At 43.4% G+C, this 26,985-nt stretch overlaps 1 protein-coding gene across 4 annotated transcripts in view; it reads left to right on the top strand.

Moving 5' to 3' along the window:
- SOX6 (SRY-box transcription factor 6) overlaps positions 1–26,985 on the top strand; it is a 789,572-nt gene that overhangs the window by 229,359 nt on the left and 533,228 nt on the right. Inside the window, exon 1 of one of the 4 annotated variants that reach the window (XM_078681028.1) lies at positions 8,253–8,303. The exons of the other annotated variants lie outside the window; for them this stretch is intronic. The gene's annotated coding sequence lies outside the window, so the exon portion shown is untranslated. Of the gene's footprint in view, positions 1–8,252; positions 8,304–26,985 lie in introns of those variants that run through there. 4 annotated transcript variants of the gene reach the window in all.

The following is a 26,985-nucleotide window of genomic DNA, read 5'->3' as shown; positions in this document are numbered from 1 at the left end:
CCACATTCAATGCCATCAACTGAGGAAATAAAAAGCGAAAGTCTATGTTAATTAATTCAATAGAACAGGACGAAGATAAATGAAGGAAAGCAGGAACCAAGTGTTGTGAAAACCAGGCATTGTAATAGTAAACCAGATGTCTTTTCATGTCATATTGGTAGCTGATAATAAGTAGCACATTGTTGTGGCAAAGAGCCGTGCGTTTTAGCGGCATTTCTGACCCTGAAAAACAGATACAATCACATCAACACACTTCTTAATGTATGCACTGAAGGCAGCTCGTTAATTAATAAAATATGTCATCTCTTTATCTTGGAGGGAACCACCATCATAGAAGTTTCCTTCAAGGTACAAAGCGTTTGATGGACAGGCGCTGCCGGGTTTGACAGCGGTTCACCAAATTTTTAATATTTTTCGTGTTTTCAGAAACAAACTCCCAAAGCACGAGTTTGTTTCTGCAAAACCCCTAAAAAATATTGACCCCAGACTAGAGGTAGGCAAGCAAATAAATTAGAAGGGAGAGCCACGCCAGAACCAAGCCAAAGTTCTGGTTTCGAATCATGAAGGCTGTGCATGAGCCAAGTCCTGAAAATCTCTCCTGTGAAAATCATACAACCAACATCACGTCAAATATGAGAAAGTCTCTTCAAAATTCGAAAAAGTGTATTTCTTTGACTTGTAGGCACTTTGACAATATATGTCACATTACAGCACAGAACTGATAGGTATTTATTAAAAGTGATAGTTTTTAAACATGAACTAAGAGTAAACTAAAATACATGTAAACCCAGGTTATAATAGAGCAACATTATAGTCTATTAAAACAAACTCAATGGGTTTTGTACAACTGGTATTCCAAACTTACTTATTTGATAGTGCTTTCATACGTGATAACGAATGAGTCAGTCACTCTCGAAATGGGACATCGTCACCTATAATTATGCTGACGATCTGCAAATTATTTTCTCCCTCAACTCACCACACGCTGTTAAAACCTTTCACGGAGCCATGATTCACATCCAACTCTGGATGAACCAGAACCAACTGAAGTTGAACCCCGGTAAAACTGAGCTCCTCCTTCCTGGGCTCAGTCAAGCTTACTGGGGTCCACAGTTCTGGCCGCCAGAGTTTGGACCCCCCCCACCCCTGTAAAAACAGTAAAGAGTTTGGGTGTCATCATTGACACCGAACTCTCCCTCAGAGCTCAAGTTGGAGCGGTGGTTTCCTCCTGTATGTACCAACTCCGGAGGATCCGCAAAGTCCGTTACCTTCTTCCCCCGGCGGCACTCACCCAAACTGTCATCTCATTGGTACTCTCCCGCTTGGATTTTTCTAATGCCATCTACCACGGCCTACCGCAGTATCTTATACAACGCCTCCAAGTTGTCCAGAACCAGGCGGCCCGCCTGATTCATGGCACTCCCAGATGGCAATCAGCTAAGCCTCTGCTTACGTGCCTTCATTGGCTCCCAGTCGATCGTAGGGTTGCCTTCAAGGTGGCATGCCTCACCTTTAAAGCACTTCACTGCCCTGGTCCCGCTTTCTTAAAATCCCTCATTCGCCCTCACTGTCCCACACGCAATCTTCGATCAGCTCACCGAGATCTGCTGATCACCCCCAAGAGCAAAACCAAGAGATTCGGCGGTCGCCGCTTCTCTCACCTGGCTCCCGCACTCTGGAACCTTCTCCCTCTCCCCATTAAATCCTCCCTTTCCCTCCTGACCTTTAGGAAAATGTTGAAAACCCACCTCTTCCCCACCTCTGGTTAGATCTCGCCAACTCTGCTCCCCCCTCATCTATTCTGTCTATCAGCGCCAGGAAGCTTCGGTGTCAGCGCGCTTTACAAAACGCACTTAACATAACATAACATAACGAAGAAAAAGGAGTTTTGGTCAAATAAAATATATGCCTAAGATCACACAATTTGAGTGGGGAAACTGCAATTTATGTATGTTTTCTGGATTAACTTTGTACAGACCAGCCAGTAAATGAGTACCTATTTGTCTTTCCTTATGTTAAGGCTTTGCTTTTAGCTCATGTTTTTCTCACTTTTGAGCACTTGTTATGAGCAGGGTCAGATTGTTAAGGTGGACACTCAGGCAATGGGCAACTGGCCGACCTCTGAGTTGCAGCTGTGGGCCTTTTTTTTGGCCCGTGTGGTGGCCGATTTGGGCTGTGTCTATGCTGTTTAAATGCAGGCAGCGGCCCAGTGGGGTCTTGGGCGGCCTTTCCGGAGTCAGATGGGCCTCTATTACCTCCTTTTTACCAATGGGGCAGAGGTTTTTCACGGAGCCGGCCCATTAATGTATGCAGATTGAGCAAGAGAAGGGGCAGGAGCCTGAGCAGAAGTGACCTCACTTATAGTCAGATGTGGTTCACTAGTGTAAACTAACCTGTGCATGAAGAGTCCTGGCAACTTTTGCATTTTTTTAAATCTCTTTGAAATTAAGAAAACATGCCTCTTTTAGAGAACTCCTCCTTCTTTTCATGATACTTAAAACAATAAAGCAGTGTTTGTTAAAAGGCACGATGCGCAAATGTAGACCTCTTTTTTAGGGTGGCTGGGCCTATTTTTGTTCCCAATCCAACCTTGGACATGAGCAGCAGCTAAATTAGCAAGATCACATTCATTGTTTATAGGCATGGTTAAATTAAGTGATTTGCTCAGAATCACACGATGTTGAGCCGAGACTCAAACCTGGCTTCTCAGTTCCAAAGTTGGCAGCTCTGGCTCTAATGCCACATCCTGGGTAGTGAGAGGGAGGCAGGCAGAAGCCACCTGAATGGAAGCTTAGCTCATTATGTCCTCGAGGTTCCAACAGGAACTCAGCTGAGCCAGAGCCAGGCTACCGGCTTGAGACTGGCTTGAGCTTTCAGTGGCTCGCCCACCTCTACCCCAGACACCCTGGATGTTTGCTCCCAGGGCTTGGGGGTCATCATTTGTTTTTTTCTGTGTCCAACCAACAGGTTTTACAGACAGAAAAAAAGGACTTGCACCCTTCACCTTAAATAGGGTGGTCAATATAATGCCCTTTCTACAACAACCCCTGCTCCATAGAGCCATTGGAAGAAGCTTTCTGTCGACAGAAAACTTATGGTCCATCCGTCTCTAAATGAGGTGGGTGGACCAAGAGTTTGGTGGACAGGGTGCTGTGTTGTGTTTACAATGGAGTACCCTGCCTGCCAAACTCCAAATCAAGCCCACAGCAGCAATTAGTATTGTTAGTGTGTAGTGGTGCTATTTTGTTACTGCAGTTTTCATCGCACCAGAATTTGCGATCTTCCAATCTACTACAAAAAGTGTGACGCAAAACTCCAAGTGTACCTGTGCTGCATTGGGATCTTGTGGCTAAAATGCCCACTTGGGAAAAAGGAAACTCCGGTCTTATCCTGGTTTTCGCAATTGTCCCAATTTGCGGATACGGTGCAGTTTCTGCAGTTCCCTTTGTCAAAGGTCCCTCAACGCTCAAATTTGCGAGCAGTTAGAGAAAAACTAAACACAGAAATGCAGCACCAAATTGAATATAGGGTATATATACATTTAGTGCAGGGATGAGAGTCTGTTTTCGCTGCATATTTTTTTATTTTATAAATGTAAATATTCAGTGCTTTAAAAGGGTTGGTACTGTCTGGTACTGAGTACTGTCATTTTTTAATTTTGAGAGGGAGAGCACCTGCGCTTTTTCAAGAGTGACTTAATACTTTTAATTGGAGAGTACCAGCACTTCTCAGAAACATCAGGTACTCTGGTACAAGGTACCTGCACTTTTATTTTTCCAATTCAATCACTGTAAATATTCATGAAACATAGTAATGGCCTCGACAAATACTCTACTCAATTTCACTCGTGGAAGTCTGCAAATTGAATGTCTTAGCAGCACAAAAAGGGAAAAAAATCTTATCTGCGCTGAGATGTATGCTGCTTTTCTTTGTTATCCATGCTCGCTGTTTTCCAGCGCAATACTTCCTCTTTTGAGCAAGACAACACTTTTGTCTCTTATCGAGCTGTTACCATTGGCTGAAGTAACAGTCCTCCTCGCCTGGCAAAAATATGACCACTTTGCTGTTCTATCTCTGGGGTCACGCACAAAATCTTTGAAACTGCTTTGAGATATTTCAATAAACAGCCTTTTTTTTTTAATCCAGACAATAGGTTTTTTGTTTCACTTTTTCTAAACAGAAAGTGCCGAGTCCATCAAGAGTCTCAAAGGAAAACAATTCCACTGAGCGCCCGTATGGCAGCGCAGACCAATCACGGAGCCCGCCATTCTCTGGGCCTTTATTTTTCATGTCCGGAACAATAGGTTGTTGATTCAATGGACACGACTGGGACAATTAAGTTCTCTGTTTAGCAGCAGCGCAGCATTCTAATGCCGCCGCCAAGAATGGCCTCTTTATTGTTACTCCAAGACTGGGCCTCAGGAGCAGGAATACTTGCTGGAGGTACGTCATTATTTTGCAAATTTCGATTAGCTCATCATGTTGTCTATGCTGCGAAAATCGTAGCTAATTAGGGCCTCCAGTTAGAGGAGCGGCCTCCGAGCTCGTGAGTTAAAAGGTAACACACTTGGTAGGGAAGCTGCTGAGAACAAGGTGGTAAAAAAACACAAAATGGGAGGATTAGAAGCGTTGCCCTAGTAACCCCGACATCTGCAGAGGCAACAATGGCCGTGTGTGTCTCCCCCCACCTTGGTGTAAAAATTGGTTTTGTTTCGAAAGGACAGGGCCCTTTTTATGACAATCTGGAAAGCAGCCCGACGGACTGCCGGGTTTTGTTGTCAGGAGCGACCATTGGGGATGGAGGAAGATGAAAGGTCACGGCGAGCCGCGAGGACACTGGAGGTCATTGTCTTGTGCGACAATAGCTGATTGTTTGACCTATACTTTCTAGCCAACCACTGGGCCCAGCGATGAAACACATACCTCGGGCTTAATCAGGTGAAACGGGAGGAAGGTATATTGTGCACCGTGTACCGAACAAAAGGCTGCTCTAATTTGTCTCTTATGAATGTTGTGCGTATCGAGGCCCTGTTCCTGCGTTCTGACCTGGCAGTGTACTCTGCTGGCTTTAGCACTTCCTCTGCGGCCACCCACAGCTCTGCAAAGCCCTCGAAGGTGTTAAGAAAACACGTGTTATGCCTACCCCACTCTCTCCCGCCAATCGGCAAGAAACCCATGCCAGAGATTTGATACCAAACTTGCTGCTACAGTGTCCTTGAATCATTTTGTTATTTAAAGTTTTGCCCGCATCTTTAAGTTATTCTTGCATCTTATGATGGGGTGATTTCTGATGAGCTATAAGTCATTTCTGTTTTACCCTCTTGCATTTGGTCTACCTTTGGACTGCTGTTGTCTTTACTACATATCCTTGCGTTCGTCCTTACGCCCCCATGCAATAGAATGGCACACGTCCCATTAGACTTTGGGATCGACTGTTGACTGACTGTGACTTCCTCATGACACCTGCTTTCCTCCAACCCATCTGTGTAGGGTCACTTTACCCTTCACCCAGAGTAGCACCTCCTACCTAGGATGCTGTAGAGTAACAGCACCTGCCTCCAGCAAGGTCTATGAAGAGCAACGCCTCTCTAGGGCTCACAGACCCAACAAAAGTCCTACCTTTCGGCCATTGCTGAGCCTATCCTGAGCAGACCAATGGCAGAGGAATTTAAGTCTCCCAGGAAAATGGTTCATAAAAACTCTTTACTACTTCCATGGTTCTTCCTTTAGTAAGTCATGGATAGGACCACTGACTGAATGGCTGCTCGTCTCCAGCAAGGGTATATATATATTGTTAATGCAGCAGGTGCAGTGGCACCAAAGCCCAGAGTTTTGAGGGGCCCACTACACACCTTTTTAATAGTCATTTGTTACCTAGTAGCTGAGAAAGTGGCATATTTTCCTTCTTTACATTAGAACACACAACACTTTTAATGTTCCACAGGCCAGTGAGGTGTGTGCTTCCCAACCAACCCCCCCCCCCCCCCCAGCCCACACAGTTGCAGTAGAAGGCCTCTTCTTGGGCACAAGGAGGCTTCTGAGCCCAGATCGGAGCAAGAGTGCCCAAAGAGAAATTATACGCTTCATATTTGCCTTCACTTCTTCATTTTAGATTCTCCAATTCCTTGCTCCAATTTTCAAATGTAAGTTAATATTGCTACATACCAGATCTGCTGTCAGCCTTTCCTCTCCTTCATCTCTGGTTTGAGCTCATATTCTTCAGGGTCACTAGATCAACTTCTCCCTAACATTATCTACTGTCAACGTTTAAGCTTTGACACGTTACAATTCTCATCAGCCTCCTGATCGCTTCCAGTTTTATGGATTACCTAGACTTCTCCGAAACATAGGTAGAATACTTTATCCAATCTACCTTACTAAGGCCAAGGAGTAAACGAGCAATGGTTACCATCTAAAAATTATTTTACAGATGAAGTTACAAGTTCCACTGAGTTTGCTACATATTAGTTTTAAAAAAATCATATATCTCTCCTCTCATCAATGAGATTAGTTTGTGGATTGCACCCAGAGGTCTAAGGCCCAATTTACACTTTGGTGGATGGAGTAAAGGCAGTTAGAGAGTCTGAGGATTTTGCATCTGCCACCCTGACTTTACTCCACTCACCAAATTTAGATGGCCTATTGGTTGTATGAACTGCCATCATGATGGTTCAAAGAACGTCATTTAAAAGTTTAGTGTTCATCCATCATTGGTGAGGGGCTCTTACACCAAACACTTCAAAGTTTCTTCTTTTACAAAAACAATTATCAATGTAGATGTTTGTTTTGCAAAAGAAAAAAAACGAATGTCCGTAACACCATGAGAGTTTTTTTTGCAGTGCGCGCAACGAAATTCGTTTTATTTATTTAAATGTTTACTTACCTGCAAACCCCCATTATCCATACATTACTACCCCCCACCCTGCCCCTCCCCCTCCCCACGTCACCGCCCCGGCAGGTACTCCCATACCGACCGCGGCTGCTGGGAAGCTGTCTCAGCCCGGGCTGTCACACACAACGGGGGGCTGAAGCCCCTTTGAGCCCAATGGGCATTGCGCGCCTGACTCTGACAGACCGTGTGCACCATTGCTACAGAGTACCCAGCCTGCTAAACTCTAAATGAGTAGTAATCGGTCACCCACAGTTCACCTTATGAATAACCCCAAACTGTCCATCTGACAGTCCTTTCTGAGTCCTGCTGGGGAAGAGAGGCAGTTGTTGGGTCTTCAGAGACATCATACAAATGGAGGTGACTACTGTAGACTTGAATGTGTGTCGAAGGGTTTTACTCCTCTGCACACCCACCACTCCTGAGTGCTATGAGTAGATGTGGTGGATAAAACTTCTCAAATTCTCTTCTCATTAACCTACAGAAAGGCTCTTTGCAATTAGTGGCATTTGGTCTGGTTGTGGAAGAGCAGACAAAAGGTGACATTTCGTTCTTTTGATTCTTCTTTTGACCCGGCTCCAGATTCTGGGCCCCATGAGGAGGCACAGCATTAACATGATTAGTGCTTTCACCAATCAAACCTCAGAATCAGTGGCATAGCTTGGGGGGGCAGTCCGCCCTGGGCAGCACTCTTTTTGGGGTCGGCGGAGGTAAGCAAAGTCGTTTGTCGACTACCCACCCACGAGAACATATCTCTGCCACAGGTGTACTAACGCGCAGAGCTATTTGACAGTATCTGGCTGGAATGGCTTGAGAATGTGACATTAATACCAGGCTGCATAGTTAAGTGTTACCTCACGTTCTTTTCTGTCTTCACTGTCTCTTTGTTCACCTTTTCATTTTCGGTCACTTTTTTTCAATTTTCTTTAGTATATTTATTTCATCCTCAACTTCCAGCTCTGCCCATAACGGAGAGCAGACCTCATTTCTCACCCAAATCCGTTGGCGGGTTCTGCTTTCTCGAATCCAAAGTTGAAAATATTTCAGGATTGGCAACGTGAGTTTTTGAAGAAAGGTGGGCCAGAGAACAGTTTGCTTAGGTGGGAGGCTTCTAGTTTTAATTCAAGACTTCGGTAAATGTTGTTTCTGCAATGGCGCTTCCCGAACATTTTGCTTGTTTGTTTCTCGTTTGACCGATGGGTCTTTTCTGCACGTTTCGGCGATTGATACTTTGCAGGGTGAATTGTAGGAATGCTAGGTCTAGCAAGGGTTAAGCAGCAAAGTATTACAAATTAACTACCCAGAAAGTTGATCATTAATCCAGTGGGAGAAACTATATTTCTGTACCGAAGGAATTCCGAGCGGGCGTGCTGATAATAAAGTCCAGGCGGCGGCTGTGGAATGGCGGTGCCAGGTAAGGGAGGCATCTTCCTGTCCGCATTCGCTCTTTTCCGTCTGTGCAATCTCACCGGGCTTGTGGCATCTGTGAGCCGCACCTGCGCGCATTCCTTGCTGAAAATCACGCGAAGGGTAGGTGAAGCTGCGAGTGGTGGATCTCTGCAGCCCTGCCCGTCGGCGTGTAATGTACGCATGTTTCTCCAAATTCTGCTTCGTGAGACGTCATCTGTGTGAGCGCGCACAATAACCGGCCCACTAAACGTATGCAGAGACGTGTTAAAATGGCGGAAAGGAACGTAGGCACGCTAAGAAAATAAAACACAGGACACAGTGAAGAGGTGCGGTTTTAATCATACAGAACCCAGAGAAGTCGTAGTTTCTTGTCTCTACAAAGACACGCCACATATTTATTGGGTATACTTGTGGACACAGTTGAGCGTGACACAAATATGTAACTGGTGTACAATTGAGTCCTTCCGCCAACTGTTACTCTCTGGGCCTCGGAGGACATGCGTGGTGTTGGTGACTGGCTCACAGATTTTTTAAAAGACTTTGGGAGTTACCAATTGACAGACCCTTATACAGATGGCAATGCAGTCAAACAGCGAAAACATTGACGTAAGATACACGCCTGCCAAATGCTGCACAAAAAACACCTAGCCCTATATATTGTGAAATATTGTAAAAAATATTGTTTAATGTATGCTTGCCAAGTGACCCCATGGCATGTGTGGCACCTTCTGTTAGTACTGTCTATTTAGGTCACAGCTCTTTCTATTCTCTAACTGGCAGGATCAGGCTTTGATAGGAGGTAATGAAACTTCAGGAGTCTTGGATGAAAGTGTTGTAAGTGACATGCAGCCAATACTATGGGTAGTGCAGTGGAAGCATCTTGTACATTGTAGTGCAATGGAAACATTGAGTTATAATAGCGCAATCACAAGTTACATTAATTCTTTACGGTGCTGTTGACAGACTTATTATTAATTCATGTTCACTATGTTGGTACACATGGGGCCCACAATTGCACCTGGAATTACAGAGATTTTTGAGTTATATTGTGCAGATAGGACTACAAAATCAAAATCAAAATTATGAAAGCATAACACATAACATCCAAAAGAGGACTGCATGGGTGCAATCTTGTGTGCAAAGTGAACAACTCTTGAGTGTCAATTGTTTTGTGATTGGTATTCAGTGGGTCTGAAATTTGAACCTGATTCCAAGTTTTTAACTGCAGAATTGGGGAGAACAGACCTGTTGTGTACGTTACCTTTCATTCAGAGGTGGGCAATCTGGGTTTTTGAATTATTTACCTACCTGATCTTCAACAGGTACACTTGGGTAACCTATTCGCTCAGAAGCTGTAATGCTGTTCATGGCACAAATTATGTTTATGCCAGAAATGGCATCAATGGATTTCTTGTAATCTAGGCTAGAGCATTCCTCATTCATAATGGGGTGTCCGTGAGCTGATTAGAGTGCATTTTGGATCAAACTTTTGTTCTCCTTATCGGGTGAGAAGTGTAGAAGATGAGGTGGAAAACAACTGCCAGACACATCCACTCTACTATTTCTTTTTGCCATTACCCTTACTATATTGGCTGATTCTCTCCAGTTGCCATTTTGTATTAATTCTTCTTGCTGCTTTAAAAAGTAGTACTTGTTAAAACTTTTCCTTTGTTTCTTTAAGTGGTCCATGTATATACACACACATATACACACACACACACACACACACACACGTATATATATATATATATATATATATATATATTTTTTTTTTTGGAACACAAGAAAGGCGGCACAACCGGATAATTATTAGAAGTTATTTATTTACACCAACACTCCACCGACGCGTTTCAGCCTCACGGCTTTTCTCACGGTCGTGAGGCTGAAACGCGTCGGTGGAGTGTTGGTGTAAATAAATAACTTCTAATAAGTATCCGGTTGTGCCGCCTTTCTTGTGTTTCAAAACTGAATTGGGGCTCTGATCCAGCCCTTGGGCCGAGCACACACTGTGGAGCGCTCTCGTGCATGGAAGGATCGATTTGTTTTGAATATATATATATATATATATATATATATATATATATATATATATATTTTAACTTTTTTCACTGAAAAAAACAAAGGTTATAGAGACGTTATAGATAGGCTCAGGTTTCACTCGTACAGAACCATAGAAATTCAGCAGTTATAATCAGCTGAGATAACTATAACTCGTACCCCCAATGCACTGCTTGTAACCTCACATATTACATTACTCATGACATAGTGACATCACTGATGGCATCTCAAATAACATCACTGATGACATCATCCAGTAACTCTGAGTGCTTTAAAAAAGTTTATGAGTGTTACATATATATCCCAAGGTGTATTGGTGAACCAGTGGGTGTATGAGTGAGTGCCTGTCTGGATGATTCTGTGGGTGTATGATTGACTATCAGTTAGTGATTGGGTGTCTCAGTGAATGTATGGGTGAGTGACTTTGTTGTGTGAATGTCTGATTCAGTCTGTCAGTTGGTGTCTAAGTGGCTGTATGGATTGGTGAGTGGGTACATTAGTGGCTGTATGGGTGACTTATTAATTGTCTCAATACCTGTAAGGGTGTATGAGTGTGTGGGTGGGTGAGGGTGTGCTGTATGTGTGACGGAGTGTGTGTATGACTGGTTCGGTGAGTGAATGGATGTGTCAGTGGTTTATGGGTGAGTAACTGCATATTTGAAAGGCAGTATTGGTGAGTGTTGGAGTATATGAGTGACTGTATGTGTGAGTGAATGATTGTGAGAGTGGCTGTATGGGTGAGTGTGTGCTTGTATCAGTAACTATAGGTGAGTGAGTATGTGTTAGTATCTGTATGAATACGTGAGTGGGCTTGTGTACAACTGTTTAGGTGAGTAAGGGGCGGTGTGATTGACTCTATGGGTGAGCGAGTATGAGTGACTGACAGTAACTTGATTGCGATAACATGCACGCTTGTAATGAAAGCAAGTAGACACATAGCGCTATTAACACTTCCGATGTGCGGAACAGCAGATATCTGTTTTTTTCCGCATAGTCCACAGATACATACAGTGCACCCTGTGAAGTAAAATCATTCTTAACAAATACATTTGGCCGCCATGCAGAGGTCATCAAGTGACGTTGATGAGTGGTAATGCGATGGAAAAAAGGTCAGGCTAGTGCTTGGAAACATGCTTCTCAGTATTATTAGTGGGTGGGTGCCACTCACTCAAAGCGTGTGGGACAAGTATTCCCACGAGGACTTGAGCCGGTGGCCATGTAGTGAAACTAAGGAAAATGAGGTAAAAAACCATTTACAATTAGTTATGGTTTAAAGTATAAGCTTGGGCATGCGGAGGACCCCGTAGTTATGAAATTACAAACTACAAAACAGAAAAAAGCTGGCTACTTATCAGTGTGACACATCAAAATTCTAAGTCTTACTCCATCAAGAGTACCTGTCCCATCTTATTACCTACATTAAACTCAGCTCCCCTGCTTCCAGTGAGGAGTGGCTGAAGGGGGCTGCAATAAGCTCCTGCTGTCCTCCTACCAGCACTCGACACAAATGCAAGGTGTGGTGCAAACACCTGATTCCAATTGCATCCTGGCATATGGAAACTGGTTGAAGTCACAGTTGTCAATTTACTGGTAGACTGGTCTGCCTTTCTTGCTGAAGACTGGACGTCTACATGATTTTACCAATTTTCTCACTGTTGTTAATGTGAACAAGGTCAAATGCTAAATTTACAGTGCAATATGTCTTTACTCTCTAGTGGTTGTGAACCCTTATTCTTCAGTGATCCACTAATAACAAGCATTGGCTAAGACACATTTTCACTGATCACTATTAATTCAGAATCATCTCCAGCGGGAAGCACAATAGCCAAACCATAGAAAATATAGATGGCTAGGATGGAGCTCAATAGATGCTTTAGTCAAACATGATTTGGAGAATTACTTGAAGTACAAACTATGACTAGATGGTGCTATCCATTGAGCGCTATTATAGACATGTTTCTTTTAGAAATTGATTCTCCTTCTGCTTAACCAGATCACTTAATGTGTTACAGCGGATTGGATGCAGCAGCCTCAATCAATGCTCTGAGCTAGCTTTTAAATAATATATCCCAACCTGAAGTGCAAAAGGCAATACCATGTGTCAAATTTATTGCTAGAATTGTCTGTGAGTTGGGCACGTTTGTTGAGCTGGGCTGACAAGAGTCCATGAGCTGGGCCATGCTCTGCATCCATGACCTGGCTGCATGACATGAATCTGGGAACTGAGTCCTTGAGCTAGGTCCATGAGTGGAACCTATGAGCTTTGCTCAGGAGCTGGATCTGTGAACCAGGTCTTGACTCAGAAGCAGGATATATCTTTTAGCCCAACGTTTATCAAGTAGACTTTGAGTGTGTTGTGACCACTTTTCAGTGCAACTTTATTAAATTGTGTTTTGGTTTATGACTCCGCTGGCTGACCACAATATATTCCTTTGATGACCTCACTTGGGCGCCACTTATGGTTTTGACAAAACCTGCTCCTTTCCTTCTTTGATTTACGTGCAACACAAAATAGCTTGTATTCTCTTACACTTAAGTTGTCATTGAGAAACTATGCTGATAAACCTACTGTTTATAGTTATGTAGCTGTTAAATACCACTGGGAGTTGGAACAATAACTTGTCATAGTTAAAAAATACATCAAATGTCTAACTGACAAAACTGAAGTCTTAACATCTTGTACATGCAACCCATTACCACACAAGCATTTTTTGATTATTTTGCTACTATGTCATTTGCATTCGTTTATGCCAAAGAAAATGGTGATCCATTTTGAGTGGTTAATTAAGGAATGGGCCTGGGAAATAATATAGTGAACTGCAACATGAGCACAAAAATGGGGTTGTTATTGTAATTTGAATTGTATTAATCTAGTGCTTACTACCCCTGATGCAAAGGCGTGACAATAGCCCCCGCAGCCCCATGATGCAGGGGGCCCCTGAGCTCAAGGGGACACCCTCTGGCACTATGAATGGTGGTGGGGCCCCTGGCTTTAAATCTCTTGGCTGAGTCCAGAGCGTGGGGGCCCTCCTCTGTGAACTATGCAGGGAAGCCAACTCAAATTCTGTTACACCACTGAGGCATTTAAATGTTTTACAGAAAGTAGCATCGTACTCTGGAACCCAAGGATAGTGGTTAATCTAGTGATTATTGTGATTAGCAATGTGCTCTCAAGAAAAAAGTGCATACATTTACTCCAGTTATTTAATGATAGATTATATTATTATCAGTTAAGTGTGATCCTCAGTGGGAGCTGTGTGCTTTCAGGTGAAAGCATCGTGAGATAGATAGGGTGGTGGAGTTTAAATAATGTTGGGTTTTAGAGAGAAGAGGTTGTAATCTATAAAATGGGGAATGTTATGTTATAGATATTTGTTATAGCACAACTACTCACCGCCAGAGATGTATCTCGGCACTTAGCAACCAAAACTGGCAAAGTGCAGAGAGATCAATTAGAACATCCACTTCTTTAGACGTTTTTTGAACTTTGACGGATCCTGACACAACCAGATTTGCAGATGATGCTTGTTCCAGTGAAGTGGGGGCAAGGTATGAGAAGGATCTGCCACCAAATCTGGAAGGGCAGAAACAAGGGATCTTTAGTAAAGGTTGATTCTTAGACCTGAGCAATTGCGCCGACTGTTAGCCCAAACAATAGAGTTTAAAGATGGTGCGTTTCCTGACTGGCAGCCAGTGCAGGGCTTTCAAGATAGGAATGGAAGACGAGCATGAAGGAAGATTGCAGATCAGTCAAGCCGCTGTGTTCTGCACAACTTGAAGCTTGGCCAGCAATGGGTCATTTGTTGCCACTAGTAATGCATTCCCAAAGTCCAAGCAACTCGTAATCAGTGCCTGGACTAGGGGTTTTCTTGAGGGGAGCCACAAAAGACTTTCCTAAGTAGATGCATAGTGGTAACACAGGTGCCACAAGTTGCGCTGAGCTGGTCTTTCATGGAAAAAGTCCAATCCAGTTTGATGCCAAGATTTTTTACCACCTATTTTGGGCTAGGGCAGGGCCTATGTTCAGCAGGCCACCAGTCCATCGACCAAAACTTCTGAGTGTTACCAAACAGCACTATATCTGATTTTTCACTGTTTAAGTGGAGTCAGTAGTTGCCCATGCAATCAGCAATTTTCTTCATGCAGCTCACAAACCGCGGTTTCAGCCAATTGATGAGTTACAATGGGAAGGATTAAGGCAGACAGTCAAAAGACTGAGATGAGGCTATTCTCAGAAATAGAAGGTGTGCATGTGCAGAGGATGGAATGTAAGAAGAGGGTCATTCTGGAAAAGGAAAGGAGGGGAATCAAGCGGAAGTAGTTCAACGTCAATTGCATTTTTATAATTTTGGAATCTATCCCTAAAAAGTCAGAGACTTTCTTTTCCTGTTTCAGGTTAAGAAAACTAAACTTTACTGCAGATATCTTAGGTTGATGAATTATACTGGTTATACATAGTTATTCTTAGGCTTCTTAACATTAACTCTCCTTGAGTGACCATAAGGTGCGAATGCTAAATTAAGTGTAATATAAGTTTTTAAAGTTAGTTGTACGTGATGGTGTTTAATAGCAGCATTTATGCTGGTTACCACTGCCATGCACCAGGTCAGCACTTGGTAATTGATCCCTGAAATGAAGTAGCATTGAAAATTGAAATATATATATATATATATATATATTCACTGAAAAAACCATAGGTTATAGACCATATATAGTTAGGAATTAGCATTTAAAAAACCTTATTTTACTCACACAAAACCATTGAAATTCCATATATAGTTAGTTGTACTAACTATATATCGCGCACCCGCAATCCACTGCTGATCATGTCACATATTACATCATTCATGACATGGTCAGTGACATCACTGATGACATCACTGATGACATCTCAAATGACATCACTGATGACATCACTGATGACATCTCAAATGACATCACTGATGACATCACTGATGACATCATCCAGTGACTGTGTGTTTCTGTAAAGTTTAAATATGTTTTACATATTGAAGAATGAGTAGATGTAGAAGTGTCTGGATGAAGGATTTAGTAGGTGCGTGACTGACTGTATGAGTGAGTGATTAAATGTGTCTCACTGAATGCATGGGTTAGTGACTAAACTGTCTTAATTTGTGCATCATTATGTCTGTTGTTCTGTAAACTGCTGCATGTGTTGATCAGTAGCTATATGAGTAACTATATGGGTTATTGATTGGTTGCCCAAGCATTTGTATGGGAGACTGAGTGTGTGTGTGGGTGGCTGGGAGGTGTATGACTCTGTGCATATATGTGTGAGCAGTTGATTCACTAGATGTATGGGTTCAAAAGTGCATGTGGAAACAGCTGTATGGGCGGTTGACTGTGTGCATGAGTGTATTGGTGAGTGAATGGATATCTCAGTGCTACATGTCAAAGTAAGTACATATGTAAAATACAGTACATGTGAGAGTTGACATATATAAATAACTGTGCATAGGAGCAAGTGAATGTGTGAGTGGCTGTATGCATCATTGTGAACTTGTATCCAGGATTGTATAAGAGAGTAAATATGTTTTAGTATATGTTTGAATAAGTAAGGTGTGTATAACTGTATAGTTGAGAAAATGGAGGTGTGATTGATTCTTTGCATGACTGACTAGGTGTCTGAGTAACTCCATGGATGAGTGACAGTCTGTGAGTGTATGTTTACACTGAGTGTATCTAAGGTTATATTAGAGTCTGAAGAGGTTCATTGTATTATCACATGAATGATGTCATCAGTGATGTGATCAGTAATGTCAAATGAGATGTCATCAGTGATGTAATCAGTGATGTCATTTGAGATGTCATCAGTGATGTCATCAGTGATGTTATTTGAGATGTCATCAGTGATGTCATCAGTGATGTCATTTGAGATGTCATCAGTGATGTCATCAGTGATGTCACTGACCATGTCATGAATGATGTAATATGTGACATGATCAGCAGTGGATTGCGGGTGCGCGATATATAGTTAGTACAACTAACTATATATGGAATTTCAATGGTTTTGTGTGAGTAAAATAAGGTTTTTTAAATGCTAATTCCTAACTATATATGGTCTATAACCTATGGTTTTTTCAGTGAATTTTCAAGGTTTTGTAAATGCTAATTCCTAACTATATATGGTTTATAACCTATGGTTTTTTCAGTGAATTTCATTGGTTTTTTAAAAGCTAATATCTATAGCTGTAAAATGTATTCTTCTTTAAATCCAAAAATATATTTTATATGTTTATTAATAAATTTTTTAAAAATATTTTTTTTGTTTCGCTCCCGGTTCGCGAACCGGGAAGCTTTCCGTTAGCTCAATTTGATGCCGCGACCCGGTCCGCGAACCGGTAAACGTTCCGTTAGCGCAACTGCCGCGTTAGAAATCAACATCGTGACGCGTCGCGGAAGCGCGACGTATCACGTTGTCGCGTAATGCGTCTTATGACGCGCTGCATTAGCGCACCCGGAAGTACGCTGCCCAGAACGCTTCCCGGTTCGCGAACCGGGCGCTACCCACGCAAAAAAACAAAAAAATATTTTATTTTTTTTGCCCCGCGGGGCCCTTTTAAAGCCTCCACATTAAACCTAGGGGGTCAGGGAGGATATACTATGCCCCCTTATGGTCATTTCCCCCTTTGTTTTGGCCTCCTCTTGTCTCTCAATCCTACCGAGAGACAAGATGGCGGCCGCTCCGGACTGTTTAGAATGTTGACAGACACCGGAGAGCCAATCAGCTTCGCTACGCGAAGTTCCGGTACGCGTAAAGTCCGCGAACCGGAGCGCTGCCCGGTCCGCTGTTACAGATATATATCTTTTTTTGAACATTAATTTCTCAAAATCCACTGAAGCACATATATTGAGACCTAGCAAAGGCACATCGGGCTACCAGTCCCTACAATTTTGCCAAGTTTCGTGCAAATCCATTCAGCAGTTCGGGCTAAAAGTGAGGCCAACCGCCCTATGGAAAACTCAATGTTAAAAACACGTTTTGGGACCCCCCTTTTTTCTCGGCCCCCCCTTGACGAACCCCCCCCAAATTTCCAGGGGCTGCTCAGAAACAAAATGTTCCATTTTCCAGAAAATTTCAGCCAATTCCGTTCACAAACGCCAAAGTTATTAGACATAGAATTTTCAAAAATCCCATAGGGAAAAAATCCTAACTATATATACCTACTGGCGACCGCCAGTAGGTAATATATATATATGTATATATATATTACCTACTGGCGGTCGCCAGTAGGTATATATAGTTAGGATTGATTTCCATAGGGAAATCGCAACATTCTATTTGGAATAACTTTGGCGCCGGTTGAGGAATCTGCCTGAATTGTTCAGCAACTTTGCCTCGCGACGCTCCGGTCCTTCCCCAAAAGTTTGGGGGGGATTCGTCAAGCGGGGGCCGAGATAAAAGGGGGGGTCCCAAAACGTGTTTTCCCCATGTTAATTTCCATAGGGCGGTCGGTCGCACTTTCAGCTCGAACGGCTTAATGGATTTTAACCAAACTTGGCAAAATTGTAGGGACTGGTAGCCCGATGTGCCTTTGCTATGTCTCAAGATATGTGCTCGAGAGGATTTTGAGTAATTTAGGTTCAAAAATGTTTATATATCTATGGCAGCTTACCCGTGAGCTTACCCGTACGCTTACGGTACGCGCACGTACGTGTACCGTACGCGTACCTCTAGTGCGCGAGCTGCATTCTGATTGGCTGCCAATGTCTGTCAACACTCCAAAACAGAAACTGTTGGCAGCCATCTTGTGCCTCGGTAGACTGAGGCACAGGAAAGCAGAAAAACAAACGTGTAGAACTCAAAAAGGGGACAGGGTAGAAGAATCCTGACCCCTAGGCCTGCTCAGGGGATCCCACAAGGACCCCCAAGGCCCCCAAAAAAAAAATTTCAGAAAATCGCGGGGTACGCTTACAGTACGCGTACCGCTACACCTCCACCCACACCCAAACACCCAACACACCCACACCCACACACACACCTTACATACCCACACCCCCACCTACACCCACCCACCCTACACACCCCCACCCACACACACCTCACTCCCCCCCCACGCACACACACACCCCACACATCCCCCACACACACCTCACCCCTTCCCCCCACACACACACCTCTGACACACACCTCACACACACACACACACACACACACCACACACACCACACACACCACACACACCTCACACACACACCCACACACACACACTCCTCTCACACACACACTCCTCTCACACACACACACCCCCACACACACACCCACACACACCCCACACACACACCCACACATCCTACACACACACACACACCCCACACACATACCCCCCTACACACAACCCCACACACACACACACCACACACACACACACACTCATTATTTTTTTTATTTTTTTGAGGGGGTGCCCCACACACATACCCCCTTACACACACACTCCCCCCACCCCCCCACACACACCCCACCATACCTCATACACCCACACCTCCACCCACACCCAAACACCCCACACACCCACACCCACACACACACCATACACCCCCACACCCCCACCTACACCCACACACCCCACACACCCCCACCCACACACACCTCACTCCCCCCCCACACACACACACCTCACAGACACACCCCACACATACTGCACACACACCTCACCCCCCCACACACACCTCTGACACACACCCCACACACACACACACACACCCCACACACACACCTCACACACACACACACACACCCACACACACATTCCTCACCCCCACACACACCCCCACACACACACACACACCCACACACACACCCCACACACACACCCACACATCCTACACACATACCCCACACACATACCCCCCACACACACACCCCACACCCACCCCCCACACACACACACCACACACACACTCATTCTTTTTTTTTCTTTTTTTGAGGGGGTGCGCACCCCGGTACACGTATCGGTACACATACCAGTACGCGTACCCTGGAGAAAAAAAGAAAGACAGAGTTTTTTAAAAATGTAGCATTTTTATATAAATTGGAGGTAGTTCTGAAAAGAACTGTTTTTTTATTCTTATTGTTGTTTTATATTTTTTTATTGTTTTTTTGTACCCCGCGACTTTAAAAAAAATATATATATTATTTTTTTTGCCTTGGGGGTCCTTGTGGGACCCCCTGAGCAGGCCTAGGGGGTCAGGGTGTTTCTACTCTGGCCCCTTTGCGAGTTTCACACCTTTGTTTCACTGCTTTCTTGTGCCTTGGTTCTTACAAGGCACAAGATGGCTGCCAGGGACACCCAGTATGCAAGGGGAATTAGTTCCCCCTCTTCAAACATGCACGGGGGCTGCGTTGCAGAGAGGTGTAAAAAAGGGTGTGGCCTCATTACACCTCTATGCAATGCAGCCATCAGAAGCATACTGGAGGCTCCTGGTGGGTTAGTTGGCCCCCAGGGACCCCCATTATGCAAGGGGAATTAGTTCCCCCTCTGCAAACGCGCCAGGCGGCTGCGTTGCAGAGAGGTGTAACAAGGGGCATAGCCTCATTACACCTCTGCAATGCAGCCCCCTGGCGCATACTGGAGGTTCCAGGTGGGCTAGTTGGCCCCCAGGGGCCCCCAGTATGCAGGGGGAATGAGTTCCCCCTCTTCAAACATGCACGGGGCTGCGTTGCAGAGAGGTGTAAAAAGGGCCGTGGCTTAATTACACCTCTCTGCAATGCAGTCCCCTGGTGCATACTGGAGATTCCTGGTGGGCTTTCAGGTCTTATATAGTTAGGAATTAGCATTAAAAAAAACTTTGAAATTCACTGAAAAAAGCATAGGTTTCAGGCCTTATATAGTTAGGAATTAGCATTTAAAAAACCTTTGAAATTCACTGAAAAAAAACCATAGGTTTCAGGCCTTATATAGTTAGGAATTAGCATTTAAAAAAACCTTGCAAATTCACTGAAAAAAACATAGGTTTCAGGCCTTATATAGTTAGGAATTAGCATTTAAAAAACCTTGCAAATTCAATGAAAAAACCATAGGTTTCAGGCCTTATATTAGCATTTAAAAAACCTTGCAAATTCACTGAAAAAAACTTAGGTTTCAGGCCTTATATAGTTAGGAATTAGGCACAAGAAAGCAGTAAAACAAACGTGTAGAACACAAAAAGGGGGCAGGGTAGAAACACCCTGACCCCCTAGGGCTGCTCAGGTGGTCCCACTAGGATATTAATATATTTAAACGTTATCCGCTAATAGAATTAGCATTTAAAAAACCTTTTGAAATTCACTGAAAAAACCATAGGTTTCAGGCCTTATATAGTTAGGAATTAGCATTTAAAAAACCTTTGAAATTCACTGAAAAAACCATAGGTTTCAGCCTTATATAGTTAGGAATTCGCATTTAAAAAAACCTTTGAAATTCACTGAAAAAACCATAGGTTTCTGGCCTTATATAGTTAGGAATTAGCATTTAAAAAACCTTTGAAATTCACTGAAAAAACCATAGGTTTCAGGAGTTATATAGTTAGGAATTAGCTTTTACAAAACCTTTGAAATTCACTCAAAAAACTATAAGTTTTAGTGGTGTTATAGTTAGCTGGACATTTTACTCATACAAAACCATTGAAATTGCTCCTATATAGTTAGTTGTACTAAGTATATATCGCGCACCCGCAATCCACTGCTGATGATGTCACATATTAGATCATTCATGACATGGTCAGTGACATCACTGATGACATCTCAAATGACATCACTGATGACATCACTGATGACATCATCCACGTGACAATCACATACACCTTTTCATACACTATTACAATTTTTCATCACTCTTTGTAAAATACAGAGTATCATATTTAAATCCATTGTCACAGCATTACACGTATCTAAAAATCCACTCAGTGATTCACACATGTATACACACATCTAATCCCTTACCTATGGATTCACTCATACATGCTGTCAATGAACAATAGAACACTATCAAAAATACTTATACATCTATATCGACATTAAACAACAGCACGCATCCTATTCACATATGAAGTCATCCTACTCACTTATGCAAACAATGGATCATACTTACATATTTACTTAGCAAAACACTTATACAAACACCACTTCTTCTATTCATTTAGATAGTAAGTCACACTTAGTGAATTATAAAATCATTATTACAAGTATACAGTTATCCATACAGTCACTCACACAATCATTGTGTCTTATGTATACTTATTTATATACAACAACTGACACATACACTGCCTTTTATTTTTCTAGTTTGTTGGACCTGTACCTTTGAGAAATATATTTGCTCATCACCACACCCATAAAGAGATTCCCTCACCCAAACTGTTAGAACATGTAGTTTTAACTTCATATATCTACTGAATAAACTATTCACACATCTTTGGACAGTCACACACCCTCCACCGAACCACACACACTTTCACACTCCCATACAAATACTCAGTTAACTAATCAATAACTAATATAGACTTTCACATAGCTAGTAACCAACTGTAGAATCAGTTTACACAACAACTGACAAAGTGATACAGATGTTCACACAGTTTAGTCACTATCCACTATATTTAGTGAGACATTATAAATTGGTCAAGTAAACAGTCAATTACACTGCTACTAAATCCTCCATCCAAATATTTATTTATATATATCCACTCATTCTTCAATGCAAATTGCTATATATATAATGCATATTTAAATAACGAAGCAAACCACATTCACTGGATAATGTCATCAGTGATGCCATTTGAGATGTCATCAGTGATGTCACTGACCATGTCATGAATGATCTAATATGTGACATCATCAGCAGTGGATTGCGGGTGCGCGATATATACTTAGTACAACTAACTATATAGGAGCAATTTCAATGGTTTTGTATGAGTAAAATGTCCAGCTAACTATAACACCACTAAAACTTATAGTTTTTTGAGTGAATTTCAAAGGTTTTGTAAAAGCTAATTCCTAACTATATAACTCCTGAAACCTATGGTTTTTTCAGTGAATATATATATATATATATATATATATATATATATGTTTAAAACACCAGTTACATTTGTAAATTTCCTCCTTGGAAGCAATGGTATGGGCTCTGCTATGTGTCTCATTAAATGATGCAGAGGGAAAGTCCTGAGAAATATAACATCCATGTAAGACTAGAACTTGAATTCATTGTTGTCTCTCAGGTGTACAACTATATTTATAGAAATTCAATTAAATATTTAAAAATTGATAAGCTATTTCAAATTTCAATTTCTTGGAAACCTGAATGGGGGGGGGGGGGAGCGGTTCTTAGCCAACTACTTTTGTAGAAATATCTCGAATAAATACATCTAATCCCACTTTTGTGCAAGCATGATAGTGGTAAAAAAATATGGGTTGGTATACCATATGGAAAATATGATGCTCCTACTCCAGTTTCGAAATGCTATTTCAGAATACAAATGCCATATTGGTCATTCTAACCCATACTCTCATGTAGGGTATGATTTAGGACAATGTTTCCCTACCCTACAATGTTATATGTTGTTGACCTCTAATTTGTGTTTTTCGGCCATCACTATAATCAGTAGCGTAGCTAGAGGTACTACCACCTGCGGCGGCCCCTATGTTGGCCGCCGGGGAGCAGGTAAGAGTGTGTGTGTGGGGGGTTGTAGCAGGTGTCTTGCTCTGAGGAGGGGTGGCATCCAACGACAGACTTGTTCTCGGGCCCAGCCACCCCCAAAAAGCCCCCGCAACACCCTAGCTACGCCACTGACTATCATGGGGCTGGTGGTAGATAGACCAAGGAATGAATAGAAATGTGTATTTAGGTATTGGCTCAAATACACCACAGTAGATCTCATTAGAGGTTTCATTCTGCAAGTGGCCTTGTGACTTCCATTTCCCAAAAATGTGTTTCCAGATTTGACTTTGTGGTGCAATTAGAAATATGCATTCAGTAGCCATAATGACTGTTACAGTTAGTTGGCAATTGATAAACCGTAGCAATCTGACAAAGTTTTCCCGGGATCTTCTCAACATATATGTAATTGTTTTTTTGTTTAATGAGCTTGTCTCATTTTGGTCTAAATATATTGGAATGTCCCACGTCAAATCTCTGCTGTAGAGGCTGATCAGTATACAGGGGAGGTAGTTGTTTGCCCAGATGAAAGAAACGTGTGCTTGTCGTACACTGCTTTTTAGGAGAGGAGCCACTCTTTCATAAGAGAGGAAATAGGCCTCCTTTGTGTGAAATGACTTGAATCCGGAGAATGAGGCATTCTTGCCTGGATTCCCTTTATTATGCCGGGGCTTGGATCTGATACAAAAAGTCCAACAACACAATAAAAACACTGGGGTATTGATCGAGCTGAACAATGTCGACAATCATACGAGGAGAGGAAGAGACTTGCTGGTATTGCTATCTCACGGGGGAGGGGGAGCTTGGGGGCATCTTCGCCGGTGCAGTAACAATGTCCATCTAATCCTTCTTCCCTTCCACACAACCCCAAATAAATGAGAGCAGTGGCACAATTTGCTCCATTCTTACTCTTCTCAAGTACTCTGCTTCCCTGGCAACCGGGGCAGTTGGTTTGGCGCAACATACAGTAAATTCAGGATGTGCTCAGATCACGAGCGGTGTTTCATAGCAGGTGACTAGTGTAAGATAACTTCTTAGCTGCCAGCATTAAAGAGCAGGTGGCTGGTAATGTAGTGTGTACATCATTAAGTGTATTGTTTTGATGTAAATTGCTTTATTTTACCATTGTGTAGTTTATTTCGTTGCATCCAGGGCTGATAAGCAGGGCCAGTTGCTGTATTCTTAGCTACTATGGCCAAGTAACACCATCAGTTGAAGTCATCATAGCCTACTTGAAAACAGAGAGGGAGGTTTGTGCAAGATATGACTTTTGTGTCGACATATTTGGGAAAAATCGCCTCACTTTTTTCCTGTTCTTCCATTTAACTTCTCCACATTTTAAACCCGAATTTATGCCTGTAAGAAACGTCTCTTGAAATCCAATAGAACTGGAACCTAATGTAAAGTTAAGCGTGCCTAACAGGAGCAGACCGTGAAGGTAAGAGTGGTGGGGTGGTAGGGATGGAAGGGACTCGACAGACGACGAGGAGGGAAAATTATTTATTTATTTAATGTCGAGTTCCCCCCAGCCCCCCAACCCTGCTCAGACCGCTCCTGAGACTTAAAATCCATCCATCCATCCATCCATCCATCCATCCATTCATCCATCCATCCATCCATCCACCCACCCACCCACCCACTCATCCGTCCACCCACCCATCCATCACCCATCCATCCAGTTGTTTCTTTACTCCTGTGGTTATGAGATGGCCCTGTAGCAAACGTGTCCCTGTGCGTAAAGGGTTGTTAATGTCAGACATGTACCGAAAAAGGCACTGCCCAGGTCAGCATTTCTTCAGGTTTCTTAAAGAGATGAACAGCGTGGTGTTGACCAACCTAATCCAATGCTTACTGGCCTTATCATAAACAAATAAAACAACAGTTTGCTTGCAGCGTGCGGCTTGACGCAATGTGGCGCACTGCAGTGACTATCTATAATGGGGACTAGTAACACATCGCTTTGAATGCTCCAAAGACACGTGGACGTTTTCCGGCGGCGATTGACCCTCCTTGATAAAACACCATTTTGAAAACAAAAACTGGCTCACTCGATGAACCGGATGGTTGTTCACTGCTCTTTTTGGTTCCTTTCCCCTACGCCGTCTCGAAACAACGCCTTGAGGCTTGTGTTCACGCGCATAACGTTATTCACACCTTTTTCACTTTGTCTCTGACACAACTGTACTTAAAGGAACACTTACCCGTTCCATTAAATCGCAGCTTTTTCTTGGCAGTGGCGTCAGCTGTGAATAAAATTAGAGCGCTGTGAAGAGAATATTTTTAAATAATTGTGTGATTGTATTTCAGTGTGACAGCGCCAGTGCAGCTACGCACTGTGCATGATTTAGAGGAGCAATCTGTTGCTTGTGGTGCAGGAAGATGTCATTTTTACGTTACTACTGGTAGGATGCGCATGTACCATATGGAAGATATCTTGCTGTTCCACACTTCTGTCCTTAGCATACCTTTAACTGAGCATACTGATAGATACTGAGAAAAGAGTCACATTCTCTACTTTCCCTGAAAGTTCAGTGATGTTCAGGTGATTCCAAAGTGGTGCAGCCAGCACATACATGGCTCTGATATCTTGTTTCCATGACTGATCCACTGGAACTGCCAAAGTTCACAATCAGTAACCTACATTGGTTAGCTATGCTCTTTAAAAAGAGTGCGGTTATTTCGAAGGCATCTTTATCCCTGGGTTACAAAGGAAATACCACCTGACTGGATGCATTGAGCGTCATTATTTTTCCAGAGCGGAGAGTGGTTTCAAATATTGAGCTGTCGTGGCCTGGGCAGGCAAAAAAATTGACTTGTTGGCAATGTGTGATGCAAAATGATGGCGTCCCCTAGCAGAATGTGTGCGTGGCCCCCGAGACTCTCATATCTTATAAATATTCCCAGTTGCGGCCACCATAAGAGAAGCGTGGCTCAGTGGTTAGAGGCGGCAGACCCGGAAGCTGAGATCGACCGTGGACCAGGGTTCGATTCCCCGCCTCAGCGGGTCTCGGGCTCATAAATTCCACGGTCTCGACAATTCTCGCTCCGGTGCCTACTCGACTCATGGGGTCACACTCTGCGACTCTGGGCAATAGCTTGCTTAATCTCCACTATGGCCCCTCGTGGCGGGATGCCTGGCTTTCACCCTGTGGACACCCTGCCGGGGTTTCTCACAGGGGAATACCAGGACGGGTTCCCTAAGCAAGCGCCAGGATGCCCTTTGGGTGACAGGTCTGCGCTATATAAGTACACCTACATTTACACACATTTACATAAACAAAGGGAGGTGGGGGAGTGGGGTCGCATGCGAGGAGTTACGCGGGGGAATACAATATAAATTTTTTTTTAAACGTACGTTTTGCCGCCGGCCGCCTCCAGCGTCATGTAGAGTTTGCTGCGTCTCCTCTTCCTGGGTCCCAGCAGCCCCTGGGACCCAGGCTCCAATCCATTCCCCATGATGTAGAGCAGCGCGGGGATTGGTCTGAGCAGGCACGAAAGACGCCCTGCACAGACCAGGCAGTCTGTGGGGTTTCTCCAGTCCTGCTGCTCCATGCATGAGCCGGCCGGCCAAAACACATATGCGCACTTAGGGACTGGAGTGCTCATAGCACTCTTCCTCCCCCTCCCATGCCTCAGCCCCCACATCCCAACACCGCAAGCTAAGAGCCAGCAAATGTAAAATAAAACGATGCTAGAGCATAGTTTTATTTTACATTTGCCTACTCTGAGCCAGGCAGTGAGGCGATGCTCCTCCACCATTGCAGAGGAGCCGCCACTAAATATTCCTTGGTCTGGGGCTGAAAGATAGCACTCAGAAGATGGGCGGCCCCTACATCACAGGACCTGCAGGGAGTTGCATTATGCTCTGTCCCATGGCAATTCTTCTGCCCGACACCTCGTTTGCCCCATTGCACTATTAGAGAGGCTGGTGGAAATATCTCAGCTCACTTAACAAGGACTTTGTTGGCTCCA

Source organism: Lissotriton helveticus, chromosome 3_1 (assembly GCF_964261635.1).
Source record: "Lissotriton helveticus chromosome 3_1, aLisHel1.1, whole genome shotgun sequence".
NCBI classification, from domain to species: domain Eukaryota; kingdom Metazoa; phylum Chordata; class Amphibia; order Caudata; family Salamandridae; genus Lissotriton; species Lissotriton helveticus.
This window is presented reverse-complemented; position numbering and strand designations above follow the sequence as displayed.